Source organism: Myotis nattereri, assembly GCF_964212035.1.
Source record: "Myotis nattereri genome assembly, chromosome: 7".
In the NCBI taxonomy this organism is placed as follows: domain Eukaryota; kingdom Metazoa; phylum Chordata; class Mammalia; order Chiroptera; family Vespertilionidae; genus Myotis; species Myotis nattereri.
The window spans coordinates 83,468,611-83,483,070 of NC_138082.1; the positions used below are offsets into that span (position 1 = coordinate 83,468,611).

Genomic DNA, 14,460 nt, shown 5'->3' on the forward strand with positions numbered 1-14,460 from the left:
CTGAAAAACCCAAGACCAGGACTGAAGCTGGGGCCACAAAGTCAGAACACAAGAGCAGGAAGTAGAGCCTGACACTTTTCAAAAATTATCAAATGTAACTCCTTTATCAACCATCCAAGGTTGCTGCTACTGGGCTCGAAAGACAAGTGACTTGCTAATTTAACACAGCCATGAGGAGCAGAACCAGCATTTGAGGAGGCCTTGGCCTTTCTCCTGTTAAAAAAATAAACTGAAGCATATCAACAATTTAAAGAGTTTATTTGAGCATAATCGATTCTAACCAGGCAGTGCCAAACTGGAAGCGGTTAGGAGCGCTCCTTGGACAGGAGTCGAGAGAAAGACTTATCTAGAGAAGGTGCAAAAACGAAGAAACTATCTGATGGTCTACAGCTGAAAGCCTAGTCAGCAGTGTGTGACTGGTGTTCCTTGGAGCTTTCGATTTCATAACGTTGAGACCTTTACAGGCTTAGAAGTTAGTTTGCTTACACAGGCCACCGCGGGAGTAGCCCTCGTTGTTGAAGTAACGTAACACCCCTGTGGAACTGTCTCCCTGGGGCCTGAAGCCATTACTAGAACAGTCACTTCTACCTGGCTTCTCTAGTTTTTAAAGCATCATGAATATGGGTTCTTCCTTATAAACTACAAAAACATAGGTAATCAAAACTCTCAACAGTTACAGATAAGGTCCAACTCCTCCTGGGCCATCACCCCAATCCTGTCTTCTAAAGAGATAACCTCTGCTACCCTTGGTACCTCTCCTGTTATCAGATGAAGTGGGGGGGTCCTCTTCCCCACTGGGTGCTGCTGGGGTGGAGTCCTTGTGAAATCACAAGAAAAGGAATTTTCTGAGACTCGCATGGGGAAACGATGATTTTTATCCCTATGGAGTTAAATCCGTGCCTTTCCGAAGCCCCATTTCCCTTGGTGCAGTCATAGAAGTGTAGCTGGGTTTTCAGTAGGGCTCAAACCAGAGTCTGTGCCCAGAGTTTCCGTCCCATATGGAAGCCGGGTCCAGCACAGCATGAGGCTCCCTGCAGTCTATCAGTCCACTGTGTAGAGAGGGCCACAGTCTCCCTGGGAGAGTGCCAGGCAGCCAAAAGTGAGACATGTACCAAGAGAAACCAAAAGACCAAACTTCTTTGTTCAGGGGATTATATCTCCCAAATTTCCACATGCTTGCAGTGCCCACCTCCATTCTGGCCAACCGTCTCTGGCCCCAGGTGTGACTGACAGGCAAGCACCTTCCCTCTGTCATTCCAACTTTATGAGGCATGTGTCTATCTTCCCTTTGTCGGTGCCCTCCCCCAGTGTTTTTCAGGGAGCATGCCTGGAATGTCTGGCCTTCTCTTTGCTCCTTTCCTATTATTAATAACTAGCTAATTACAACAGTATCACTTCCAGAGCTTCTTGCATGTACATTCATATATGTGTGTCTGTTTCATGGGAGTAACTCTCACCTAAATGTTGTCCTATATTCCTCTGCAGCTCTCTTTTATTCAACAATACATCTTAGAGATCTTTCTCTGATAGAACTCTGAGAGCTGCCTCATTCTGTTAGGGGCATAAAAAGAATATTGTGGACCAGCTATAATTATAAGAAATATTAATCATGCTCTGTTAACAGTGATTGTTTTGTTCAGATTAAAGAAAGCTCATCCCAATCAGGCTGGGAATTACACGAGGGACCTAGAAGCTCACCTGGAAATTCAGTCCATCCTCCACATCCGGGAGTTTCCTATTATCATGGAAAAGTTAACAACCTTGTTGCAGAAATCAGAGATGCCAGCCCTTTGAAAACCCCCAGCCCTTTGCATACCTCAGGCCTTTGGAAACGCCCAGCCACATTACCTGTAAACTGCCCGTTTTGCATGCCAATTCTTATCCCTTTTGCCTACTTCCCCATGTAATCTTTGTCCTTCTACCCAATATAAGCAGCTGGCTTATGGCAGGGGGCAGAACAGATTTTTGTGGATGACCTGCTGCTCTCCCACACTACTGGCGTTATTGGGATAGATGTCATATACGCTCATATGTCTCTGCTGAATTGGCTCAAGTAGTGACAGGCATCACAGACCTATTGATTGTGCAGTTACAATTCATTTTAACACAGCAATGCATTCAACAGCCTGTCTGTGCCACAGCTTATGTAGACATTCCCCCATTGTCGGGCAATTAAGTTGTGACTATTTTTGTGTGGGGTGTGTGTGTGTGTGTGTGTGTGTGTGTGTAGGTCTTGCCACTATCATGTGGTGATGACCCAGGCACATTTAAGTATCCGAGATAGACCAGGCCTCAGAAAATTATCTGAGAAAGCAGACAGATGCAAAGCCTGTAACTAAAGCTGAGGTTCTGGAAATTCTGTCTAAAGATCCTGCTTTTCCCCAATGGCCACAAATCAAATTTGTTGGAAACTGAGAACTTACTGTTAAAGCAAGACACAGCCCGTCTTCCAATTTAAGGAGGATATTGTAAATATAAACACATTTGAAAGTGGAGTTAAATCCTGCCTTCAATAACCAAAGGAATTAGTCCTGAAAGATTTTTTCATACATCCAACATCCAAACCAACCTGAAATGAAAAGTTGGTATTGATAACGCATGGGAATTTCAGCACTATGAACCATACAAAGAGGATTTGAAATGCACTTACTGCTACTCGGTTTATATATTTATAATATTTTTCTTCTTTTGAAGCAAATGAGAAAATAGATTAGTTCTGTATCTGACCCATAAAGATACAGTGAGGCGTTGGCTAAGGAAATCCATTGATGTGGACAAATGGAATCTAACACACCAGAAGGAGAGAAAATTATTTTATCCGCCATCCTTACCAATCCAGTTAATCCTGAATTGAATGAAGCTTCAAAAGATTACTTTTACTCTGCCCTGTCTGCCACCAGCTTTGCCTGGGGAACTTCTACACATCCTTCCTTTCTCCTCCCACCATCTTCTGCAGGATTGCCCCTTTCTCCCAAACCACCTTAAATACCAGCAGAGCAGTACATACACATCTATATACCACAACATTTCATGTTTGACACTCAAGTTGAGTAGGCTTTTTGAGAGAAAATACTATAGTGTGTGCATTTTGTTCCCCCAACACATAACAGTTTGGGCACCTAGCTGGTTCTCAATAAAAATTTATTGGCCTTAAGATCTTTAAGGAAAGAGTACTCTTGTCATTCAGTAATCTCTGAGGGTTTATAAAAAAAAATAGACATGAGGGGAAAGCAATAATTCTCTAACTTAAGTCACTAGTTCACCGGGCGCTACTTAAGGCATTAACTCTATGAAGTAAAGATTCTTTCCTTCTTAAATTAAACTATACTTCCTAGAATCTTCAGTATCTGAGATTTTTGTATTAAGGACTAGAGACCCAGTGCACAAAATTCGTGCATGGATAGGGTCCCTAGGCCTGGCCGGTGATCAGGGCCAATCAGGTACCCCACCTCCTGGCCTCCCTGACTCTTCCTTCCTTCGCTCCCTCAGCACCTTGCCTCCACTGCTGGTCACCTGCCATGTTCTGTGCCACCCTCTGGTGGTCAGCACATGTCATAGCAAGCAATTGAACTCCTAGTCTCCCGGTCAAACTCCCAAGGAGACAATTTGCATATTAGCCTTTTATTAGATAGGATTCTTGTTTAATTAAATGATAGATTTTAGAATCAAAGAACTCAACAAAGGTGTCTACGATTAATTGCAGCTATAGAATCTAATACAGTATTTTTTGCCTTTCCTGATGCATGTTTCCTTTTGATAAATAAAAGCTCTCAGTTCCCACCCTTGGAAACTGTTGTGCCTCCTGGGGCTGGGGTGAGGAAATGCCCACGCCTAGGTGAAGATCTCCTGGCTATCTCAAGAGCTGAGCTGAGGTTCAGAAAACTAGAAACTACTTCCAGCATTTCCATTAAGAAAGTTCATGACCTTAGGTGTATTTACCAACCCTTTTGTGATTCTGCTTTCCCATATACAAAATGGGGACAATAAGCATATCTCACTTATCTAATCTAGACTGTCAACTCCTACCAATCTTTAACAATGCCCCAACATTGCTTCAGCTGTGGAGGTTTCCCTGGCACTTCACTTCCATTAAGAAAAATATTAGGCCAAAACCGGTTTGGCTCAGTGGATAGAGCGTCGGCCTGCGGACTGAAGGGTCCCGGGTTCGATTCCGGACAAGGGCATGTACCTGGGTTGCGCACATATCCCCAGTAGGGGATGTGCAGGAGGCAGCTGATCGATGTTTCTCTCTCATCGATGTTTCTAACTCTCTATCTCTCTCCCTTCTTCTCTGTAAAAAATCAATAAAATATATTTTAAAAAAAAAAGAAAGAAAAATATTAGATGCTGCTGTGGTGGACATTCTAAAAATGACCACAGAAATATCTCTATTTCTACATGTAAGTTTTCTCCCCCCGCCATTAAGAGGTGAAATCTATTTCTCCTCACCATGACCTTGGGCAAGTCTTTGTGACAACTTCCAAGAGAGAAGGCTTGAAAGCCATGCTGCAGAAGAACCCAGGCTATCATATAAATGATGACATTGGCTCATGCTTTGTTCCCTCTTTAAAGTCCTGCACACTCTGAGCCTTGAGCTACCGTGTAAAAAGTCCATGGAGCCACCAGCAGGAGAGGCTATGTAGAGAAAGCAAATGGAGATACAGAGAGATGTCTGAAGGTCCCCCCCTGCTCCCTATGCTCCAGCCCCCACCCTTCTCAGCACAGTTGCCAGACAGGTGAGTGAATAAACCTTTGGGATGGCTACCACCTGACTGCAGCCTCATAGAGATTCTGATCCAGAACTGCTCCATAGAATATTCTTGAATTTCTGACCTGCAGAAACTGAGAAAAATAAATGACTATTCTTGTTTTAAACCACTAACTTTTTTTTTGAGGTACAATTCCCATTTATTTTTCCCCCAGAGAACTTTTCTTCACTCTTTAACGACTTAGCTCCTTACATGGGCTTTGGTGGAGGTCATGGGGCAGCACCCGCAGGTCTAAATTGAGGTGAGGGTGTTCGGTCCTTCCAGGCTTCACGAGAATGATTCCTGACTACCTTGCTGTGAATGGCACAGCTCACACAGTAATGCAGCTTCACATACAGCTTGGGAAGCACATTGGCATCGAAGACACTCACTTTGGAGATATCCCTAATGGCTGTGGCCTCTACTATGTTTCGAATGGCAAACTTCTTAATGGCCTTGTCCTTGGGCATGCACTGGGCACAGTTGGTGCAACGAATAGGTTGCACATGGCCTCAGCACGACCATTATTCCTTCTTTTCTTGGTCATGTTGGAAACGAGGACCCAAGAGAGTAAACCACTAACTTCTGAGATCCATTCTTACATAACAATAAATCACCAGAACAATTCCCTCCCCCTGAAAACCTATATGTCTATAGCACACCTATCATTATAAGTAACTGTGTTTATCTCTTGCTATCCCCTATTTGGTAGTAAAGTTCTCTAGGTCTAGAACCATATATTGTTATACCCAATATCTTGTATGAGGGCCTATATAGAGGCTATGAACCATGTATTATTATACCCAATATCTTGTGTGAAGGCCTAGGTAGAAAATATGAGTTGTTTGAATAGCTTGGAAGGATAGATGAATAAATGATGGAAGGAGGTTGTCAGAGCATCCAGAGCACAGCTACTCTGAGTCTATATATTCTCCTGAATCCTACTAACAACTATGCCAAGTGTCAGGGAAGGTTCCTTCTCGAAGCCTGCCCATTGGACTAACTGTTGGGTCTGAGCCTCTCTGCCAGGGGGTGGACCTTCTTGGACGCCAGATGGAGAAGCCATGAGAAGTTGTGGATATATAAGAATGAGTCTTTATTGTAGAAGCCAATGGCCATTGTGGACCAAAGGGGGCACATGCTAACCTGACAAGCTCAGGGAAGACCTGCATGGTGGTCTTGCAAACTCAGAGACCTAAAGTAACCACAAAGGATGGTCTGAAATTAAACTTTAACTAAAAGCAGTTATGGTGGGTACATCCTAGGCCAGTATCTTCACTGACAAGGTCAACCTTTACCTTAACATACCTTTGAAATGTCTGGGTAACTTCCCTTTTTCTGGTCCCCTTGGGGCACACCTTAATGTGCCTAGGCCCCAGGACAGATACCACAGATCCCTCCATTGTTATCATGTGAATTGTTCCTGCACCCACCTAAGTATTTGTCTATCATTTTACCTTTTATCCAATCCCAGGGGTTTCCCCGCTTTGCTTTCTCCCGCTTCTCTGGTCTTTCACCAATGGATTTCATGTAACCCACCTACATCCCTTCCTTTGATTGCAATGTATAAATACAGATGTAACCCGCCAATCTCCTGAGCATTATCTCAATTCATTGAGGTTCTGCTTCCCAGCATATGTCAACAGTTTGGCTCAAATAAACTCACAAAACTTCTTTACAGGTTTGAATGTTTTTACGTTAACACCATTTAGCCATCAGACAAAATAGTTCTTTACAGCAAAGCCCTCTATAGGCAGCCGCACACTGGCTGGTGAACCAATACATCTTTCCTACAAAGCAGTAGTATCCTCTGTAGCCACAGCCATTATCAGAGCAGCCGCATGCTGCCTCTGTATTCACAGCCTCACATAGCAGCGGCACCTGAGCTCTCCGCTCTTGCCTCTCTGGCCTCTCCCCCTCTCTCCTTTCCTGCCTCACATAGTAGCTACGTCCTCTGTGCCTACCTCAGCTTCTCCTCCATACACTGGCTGGTTAACATGTATTATACCACTTAGACAAAAGAGGCTAGTTGCCAACAGCGACATCAATTATTTAGGCTATAGAAGGGCACAGTGTACCATGAGATCGCCGTGGCCTTGCAGCTGTGTAGTCCTTGGATACTCTGATTAAGATTCCCATGTTCAGAGTAGCCTTGGCCATCAAGCATATTAAGAACAAGGCCTTGACTATCCAGCGTCTCTGGCATGGTTCCCACAGAGACATAGAGAGATAAGTGAACACTTTCCAGAGATGCTGTGGGATCCTATAAACTAATGAATGTAAACTATCTTAGCAATGTCTTAAGATTTCCTGTTCTTAAATGATACATGTTATCCATCTTAAGACATGTATATGATTAGAGAGGTTTAAGGTCACAGACATTTTCTGGATAATAAATCCAGTAACGTTCCCTAATTCCACACCAACCCAGCTAAGCTATAATGTAATTGTCTGTATTTCCATTAGTCATAAGCCCTGTGGGAGCCAGAACCATGTTTTGATTTTGTTTTGTTACCACTTTACCGTCAGAGCCTAGCACAGTGCTTGCCATATATGTTTCTTTATTAGAAGTGGGGGAAGAAAAGGAGAAAGGAAAGTATTTCAAAATTCAACAAATGTCTGTTTAACTAGGTATAATAGTCTCCCCAATTGCATAATTGTCACCTTTTGTAAACTTTCAAACATTGTAGTTCATAATTTCAGAAGGAATCCAGAAGACATTTGGAAAAAGAGAAGTCTAAGCCCAATAGTTTGTCACCATCATTCTCAAGGTTTGATCAAGCAGTGGCTGCCTCAATTGAGTTGTGCAGTCATAAAGAGTCCCTGCCTTCTAGGGGTTTGCATCTGAACAGAATCTGAAAATGTATGGATCATTTAATGCGCCCCAATGCCATGAGCAGGAAAAATGGTCACAAAACAGTCATTTGATGCAGATGCTGGTGTCAGGAGATTGTAGAAAAATCATACCATTCTGAAGGCTTAAGCAGTCTGCCTAAGGTTCCTTACTGCTGGTAATAATAATAGCTGCCACTTATTAAGCCCTTAGAAACCTAAGCACTTCCATAAATGAAATCATTTCATTTTCAAAGCAACTCTAAGAGGTAATATTATTAGCATCCCCCATTTTATTTATTTATTTTTTTTATTATTTTTTTTAATTAAATCTTTATTGTTCAGATTATTACATTTGTTCCTCTTTTTTCCCCCCCATAACTCCCCTCCTCCCAGTTCCCGCCCCACCCTCCGCCCTCACTCCCCACCCACTGTCCTCATCCATAGGTGCATGATTTTTGTCCAGTCTCTTCCCGCATTTCCCACACCCCTTTCCCCCCCAAGAATAGTCAGTCCATTCCCTTTCTATGTCCCTGATTCTATTATAATCACCAGTTCATTCTGTTCATCGGATTATTTATTCACTTGATTCTTAGATTCATTTGTTGATAGATGCATATTTGTTGTTCATAATTTGTATCTTTACCTTTTTCTTCCTCTTCCTCTTCTTAAATGATACCTTTCAGCATTTCATATAATCCTGGTTTGGTGGTGATGAACTCCTTTAGCTTTTCCTTATCTGTGAAGCTCTTTATCTGACCTTCAATTCTGAATGATAGCTTTGCTGGATAAAGTAATCTTGGTTGTAGGTTCTTGCTATTCATCACTTTGAATATTTCTTGCCACTCCCTTCTGGCCTGCAAAGTTTCTGTTGAGAAATCAGCTGACAGTCGTATGGGTATTCCCTTGTAGGTAACAGTTTCTTTCTCTTGCTGTTTTTAAGATTCTCTCTTTATCTTTTACTCTTGGCATTTTAATTATGATGTGTCTTGGTGTGGTCCTATTTGGATTCCTTTTGTTTGGGGTTCTACGCACTTCTTGGACCTGTAAGTCTATTTCTTTGACCAGGTAGGGGAAGTTTTCTTCAAATCCCCAGGTAGGGGATTATTTCTTCAAATAGGTTTTCAATATCTTGCTCTCTCTCATCTTCTGGCACCCCTATAATTCTGATGTTGGTACGCTTGAAGCTGTCCCAGAGGCTCCTTACACTATCCTCGCATTTTTGGATTCTTTTTTCATTTTGCTTTTCCGGTTGGGTGTTTTTTGCTTCCTCGCATTTCAAATCATTGACTTGATTCTTGCACTCCTCTGGTCTGCTGTCGGGAGTCTGTATAATATTCATTATTTCAGTCCGTGTATGCTTAATTTCTAGTTGGTTCCCCAATATAACATCGAGGGTCTCATTAGTTTTCTTGTAGATCTCATTAAGTTTATCGGCGGCTTCTAAACAGTTCTTGAGAGACCTTAAAAGTGTGGTTCTGAACTCTATATCTTCCATTGACAATTTTGTCCTGTTTCTTTGTCTCCGCATTTTGTTATGCTTCCTTGGTGCACCCCCTAGTGGTCTTTGTTTGCAGTCTTATAGTTAAATCTTGATTGTTGTAGCTAATTCCAGGGAGGGTTTGACCTCCAGGCCAAGTGGCTATGCAAATCAGCTGTGTCTGCAGTGAGAGAACTTCTGTCCTCTAGGGAGGTGCTAATCTAGCCTTTGCCTGAGGCTATCCGGCAAATGCCTCTGTGCAGGGCTTGGGCAGGGCAGGTCGCACAGGATCAACAGGGTGGGCCGGAGAGAGCAGTTATGGCGGCTCTCAGTCCTGTCCCCAGGGGCTCTGCCTCTCTGAGTCCCAGCACCCGCTGCAAAGCTCGGAGAGAAAGCTGCACTCGCTCTGACCGAAGCCAGACAGTCCCGCTTCTCCCGTTTGAGTCTGGGTCCCTAAAGACTCGCCTGTATCTGGAGCTCAGAGTCTGCGATTCCCTCCCGATTGAAAACGCCAACCGCGCCCTCCACCGCCAGCCCGCTCCGCGCTCTCCGCACCTCAGAATTTGACTTCAGCACTGCGCCTCCTCTGAGTGTCCATATGTTTCTCTTTCCTCCTAGTTGTAGGACTTCTGCTGGGGTCCAACCCCAGCAGGTCCAGGGGTCCCCAAAGGTGTAGACAGAGTCGGCAAAGACTATCCACCCTCTTCCTAAGGTGGAGTCCTATCCATCCCGAGAGTGGGGCTTACCTAGGGGTCCCTGTTCGGGCGCCAGATGCTGGGGTCCAACCCCAGCAGGTCCAGGGGCCCCCAAAGGTGTGGACGGAGTCGGCGAAGAAGGAAGGACACGGAGACAGCATTCAATTGATCATCAGCCTAGCCAGGATCTCCAGCCAAGTTCTGGTCTGGATCTCCAGAGAGGTTCTGCTTAGGATCTCCAGCCAGGTTCTGTGTCCATGTTCTCTTGCTAGGTTCTCCAGATTCTCCAGCCAGGTTCTGTAGCCATGTTCCCTCGCTAGGTTCTCCAGCCAGGTTCTGTCCAGGTTCTCCAGCCAGGTTCAGTCACCAGGTTCTAGTCAGGTTCTCTTGCCAATTTCTGTAGTCAGGTTCAGTCCAGGATCTTTTGCCATGTTCTCTCACTAGGTTCTGTCTCTAGGTTCTGAGGCCAGTTTCTGTCCAGGATCTTTTGCCATGTTCTCTCCAGCGAAGTTCTTCTGTCTCTAGAGAACGTTCTGTGTAGGTTCTGTGTCTCTAAGTCCTGTCTTCTAAATTCTGTGTTCTAAGTTCTGTCTTCTTACATCTGTATTTATACCAGTTGATTCCAATCCTATCAATCTCTATTCCAAAGGTTAGGGCATTTCTTATCTCTATTCCAGGGAGTAAAGATTATGTAGCTTAAGCATGATTGTTCGTAGTTAAAGTGATTAATTACCCGCCTGGCACTTAGTTAAGAGGTTTTATTCCCTCCCTAACTTCAGGAGAAAATCCCTACCTGGGGAAACAACCTTTCTCAGAGACCTTGGTTAAAACACATAGTGCCAAGAAGGTGAGCAAACATATTAAGAACAGTATGCCATATATGCCAGGTCCCTTGAAACAGCAAGCATGGACCGGCTCCCGGCAGACTTCCACTCAGCCTGCGTTCCTGTGGTTCTGGGTGATGTCCCTTCCGTCTTTTAGTTTCACTTTTGAAGTAGTTGTTCGAAGCAGCAAACTCTGGCGTTAACCTATGCCGCCATCTTGGTTCTCCCTCTTTCTAGCTGTTCTCTTGGGTTAAGTCTGGCTCTCTCCGAAGAAAAGTTCCAACTGCAGCATCCCCCATTTTAAGGAAGACGATTGTGATGCACAGAGAAGCAGTTTGCTTAAGTCTCAGAGCCAGGAAGTCAGGGAGCTAGAGCACAGACCAGGTGGTCTGTCTGCTCTTAACCATCATGCCACACTGCTAAACCCATGGCTGCCACCACACGTTACAGAGGCAAAGTGCACTGCACGCCCACTCTCTCCCAGCCACAGAGACATGGACAAGCAGGGAGGCAGGAGGTGGTGGTCACTCTGAGAGTAACCCTAAAATTCCTCTCGGGGAAAATTCCATAAATAAAACAAGCTCATAGACAGATTTGATAAGGGCTTGAGGCCCTGTAGGCACAGTCTGGAAGAACTGAAGGAAGCTACAGAGAGTTAACATTTTTATGCAAGAAATCAACAAGAAAATAAGAAGTGTGATAGGAGAAGGGAGAGGAAAAGGGAGGCCCAACAAACATAGCAAGAAGCTGAAATTGAAATAGAAAATACTGCCACTGACAATTCACCAGAAGTGGAAGCAACTAAGGGGCCTCAAAGAATAGGAGGTCTAACCATTCATAAAAACGTCATTAGTAATGATCATTCAGTATCGCCAATATTTCCATTCCTGGCTACAGAGGTTGAGGTGGACTTCTCAGGCACCTGTAATAGAGTGGAACCACATAACTAGTTCTCCCAAACAACAACAACCACAACCAGGAGTCACTTTCCATGCAGCACATTTAGTTGCCTCCAGAATTTCTGACACCCCATCCCCTAACCCCCGCCATGGTGATCCAAAGTATTTTAGACATTTAGACTTCCAGCTTGACCCATGATAATGCATAACATGAGTTGTAGCTATGGCTTTTCCAACATTTTATTATGGAAATTCTCAAACATTTAGAAATTGGAAGAAGCTTATAGTAAACATCTTTGTACCCAACACCTAGATCCTACAATTAACATTTTGCTGTATTTGTTTTATCACATAGCTATCTAGTCTTTTATCCCTCTATCCACTCATCAATCCATTTCATTTTCTGATGTATTTCAGAGTGTTACAGATATCAGTATCCATCATCCCTAAATACTTCAGCATGCATATGTCTAAGTGAGCCAAACATTTGTTTGCAGGTTGTGGTTTGTTTTGTGTTTGTTTTGGTGACAAAATGTGTGTATAGTGAAGTGCACAAATCTTGCATGCCCATTAGAGAAGTTACATTTGTGGGTTTCAACCACTGATATTTGGGTTTTATTGTTACCACAGCAAAACCTAGCCTTCCTGGATAATTCATTTCATTGGATGTTGTGATGTCACAGTGAAGGTGCCCCCAAAATCTGTCATTCAATCTACCACACATGCAACCTGGAGTTAGTGGACTGTGCGGAAAGGTCAGGGAGGTCTCCAGTTCAGTGATATGGTAATAAAATGGGGATGTACACAGAGGAATCAAAATGCAGGGTAGAGACTAAGAACTCTCAGCCAGCAGACCCTGGAGTGTGAGGCAACTTGGAAAAATGCAGCATCTTCTTGTGCACAACTACCGGGAAAGACGGGAAAGAGACCCTGGCTATGCCATGATATGTAGAAGTGGGGATTTGAGCCAGTTTGACCTGACTCCATGGGCACAGTTGTTTAGTCCTTTCTCCTTGAACACTCTCTTCCTTTGGCCTCCAGGATCACCCTCTCTTATTTTCCTGGTTGCTCATTCTGTGTCTCCACTTTCTCCTCATCTCTAAATGTTGGAGTACTCCAGAGTTCAATATCTAGGTCTCTTCTCTTTTCTTTCCTTTTTTTTTAAATTTCTGTTCTTATTTATCTGTTACTCTTGGAAAACCTCATTTTTTGCTGGATTCCGACTTAGAGGTAGAAGCTCTTGGCAATCTGGGTCTGGAGTTTTTCTTTGGCCTCCTTCATTTCCGTAGCCAAACGTTTAGCATATTCTGTGGCCTCTTCCTTATTTTTCTTAGTGCATTGCTTCTTCAGAGCCACACGCTGATGTTTGTGTTGCAGGACACGTGGAGTAACCAGACACTGAATCTTGGGTGCTTCGGTCCAAGGTTTCTTACCTTCTTTGTTTAGGGGCTTTCTCACAACATATTAGTGGACATCATCTTCTTTAGAGATTGAAAAGTTTGTGGATTCTGCTAGCTCTTTGGGGCCCAAGGCACAATAATATCAGTGAGAACAGGAATATCTTTCTCCCCTTTGTTTATAGTAACCAAGCGGAGAACAAGCAGATTGGCATCCACAATGCTATCTCAAACAGATGAGAGCTTTCTTTATCCAGTCCCCCTTGGTCTATAATAGGAGTGCCCCTTACTCAGCAGCCAGTGAACATGGCCATGAGTCAAGACACCATGCTTCATGGGAAAACTTTGTTTGTCATTCCCACCACTGATTCAAACCATATAACCTTTCCATTTTTCTCAGCAGCAGAAGCTCCTGTGGCCATACACTTCTCACAAAAGATACAAAGTTGATGTTCATCATCCACTTCAATGAGTTTCTGGCAGCCAGTGGCTGCCAAACAGATGTTCAGCTTCATCCTGAAGCGGCCAACTGCCTCCAAGGTGCCACAAAAGACAGCTCTTTTCTATCTATGCTCATCCCCCTGCAGATCGCATCCAATTCCATGGACTTACATATAGTGAATGTGATTTTTTAAATTCCCAAATTTATATATTTCGCATAGACTTCTCCCCTGAACTTCATACTTCAAGATCTGATAGCCAACTTATCATCTCTACTTATAAGTCTAATAGGAACCTCAAATGTAACATGTGCAGAACAGAACTCCTTACTGTGGCCCTGAAACTGTTCCTCCTGCTGTCTTCCCCATGTATCCCATGGCAACTTTGTCTCTTGTAGTCATCTTAAATCTGTGTGTGTGTGTGTGTGTGTGTGCACAATCGCATTTCTGCTTGTATTGTCAAAGATGTTCTGGATGTGAGGGCAATATGGCTGTGACATGTGACCCCATTGATCACTGGGGTGAATTCAGCTGATGTGGCTCATTAGGAGGGCATCCTCTTACTCCCTTACTGCTCCACATGCATTTCTCCTGAAAGCTGCCCACTCTGTCAAAGGGGATGACCTTCCCCAATAGAGGAGAACCATTCTTTGGTCAAGGATATACAAGTAGTTGCACTCCCCTACTAGAGCCTCTAAACGAGCTCTCAAGGGCCTTTTGTAGGAGAACATAGGGTAGTCAAGCTCCCAAGATTCCAGACACATCCAACTGAGGTGCTGCATGTGGCAATCTGCCTTTCTTGAGGAAGAAATGAAAGAGAGAGAGAGAGAGAGAGAGAGAGAGAGAGAGAGAGAGAGAGAGAATTTTCTTTACCTTTAGAATGTATCCAGAATCTGGTGAGTTCTTTCCACTTTACCGCAACTACCCTGGTCTGAGCTAATACATTTTTCTCCTGGATTATACCAAGAGTCCCAACAGGTCTCCCTGGTTCTAGCTTTGACTTCACACAGTCTCTTCTCAACATAGCAGCCAGAGTGGTTCAGTTACACATAAGTCAGAGCACATCATGCTTCTGCTCACAGCTGTTTTGTGATTTCCCTTTCACATAGTAAAAGCTGAGAGTCCTTACATGCTACAAAATTCCA

General features: G+C 43.8%; 2 pseudogenes across 2 annotated transcripts; both read right to left on the bottom strand.

The window, feature by feature from the left end:
• Positions 1 to 4,957: 4,957 nt before the first annotated feature.
• Positions 4,958 to 5,295, bottom strand: LOC308522806 (small ribosomal subunit protein eS26-like; annotated as a pseudogene). The gene has a single exon. The product of its transcript is annotated as a small ribosomal subunit protein eS26-like (transcript).
• A 7,385-nt stretch (positions 5,296 to 12,680) lies between these two features.
• Positions 12,681 to 13,405, bottom strand: LOC308521955 (small ribosomal subunit protein eS6-like; annotated as a pseudogene). Its single transcript has one exon. The product of its transcript is annotated as a small ribosomal subunit protein eS6-like (transcript).
• Between the last annotated feature and the right edge of the window lie 1,055 nt (positions 13,406 to 14,460).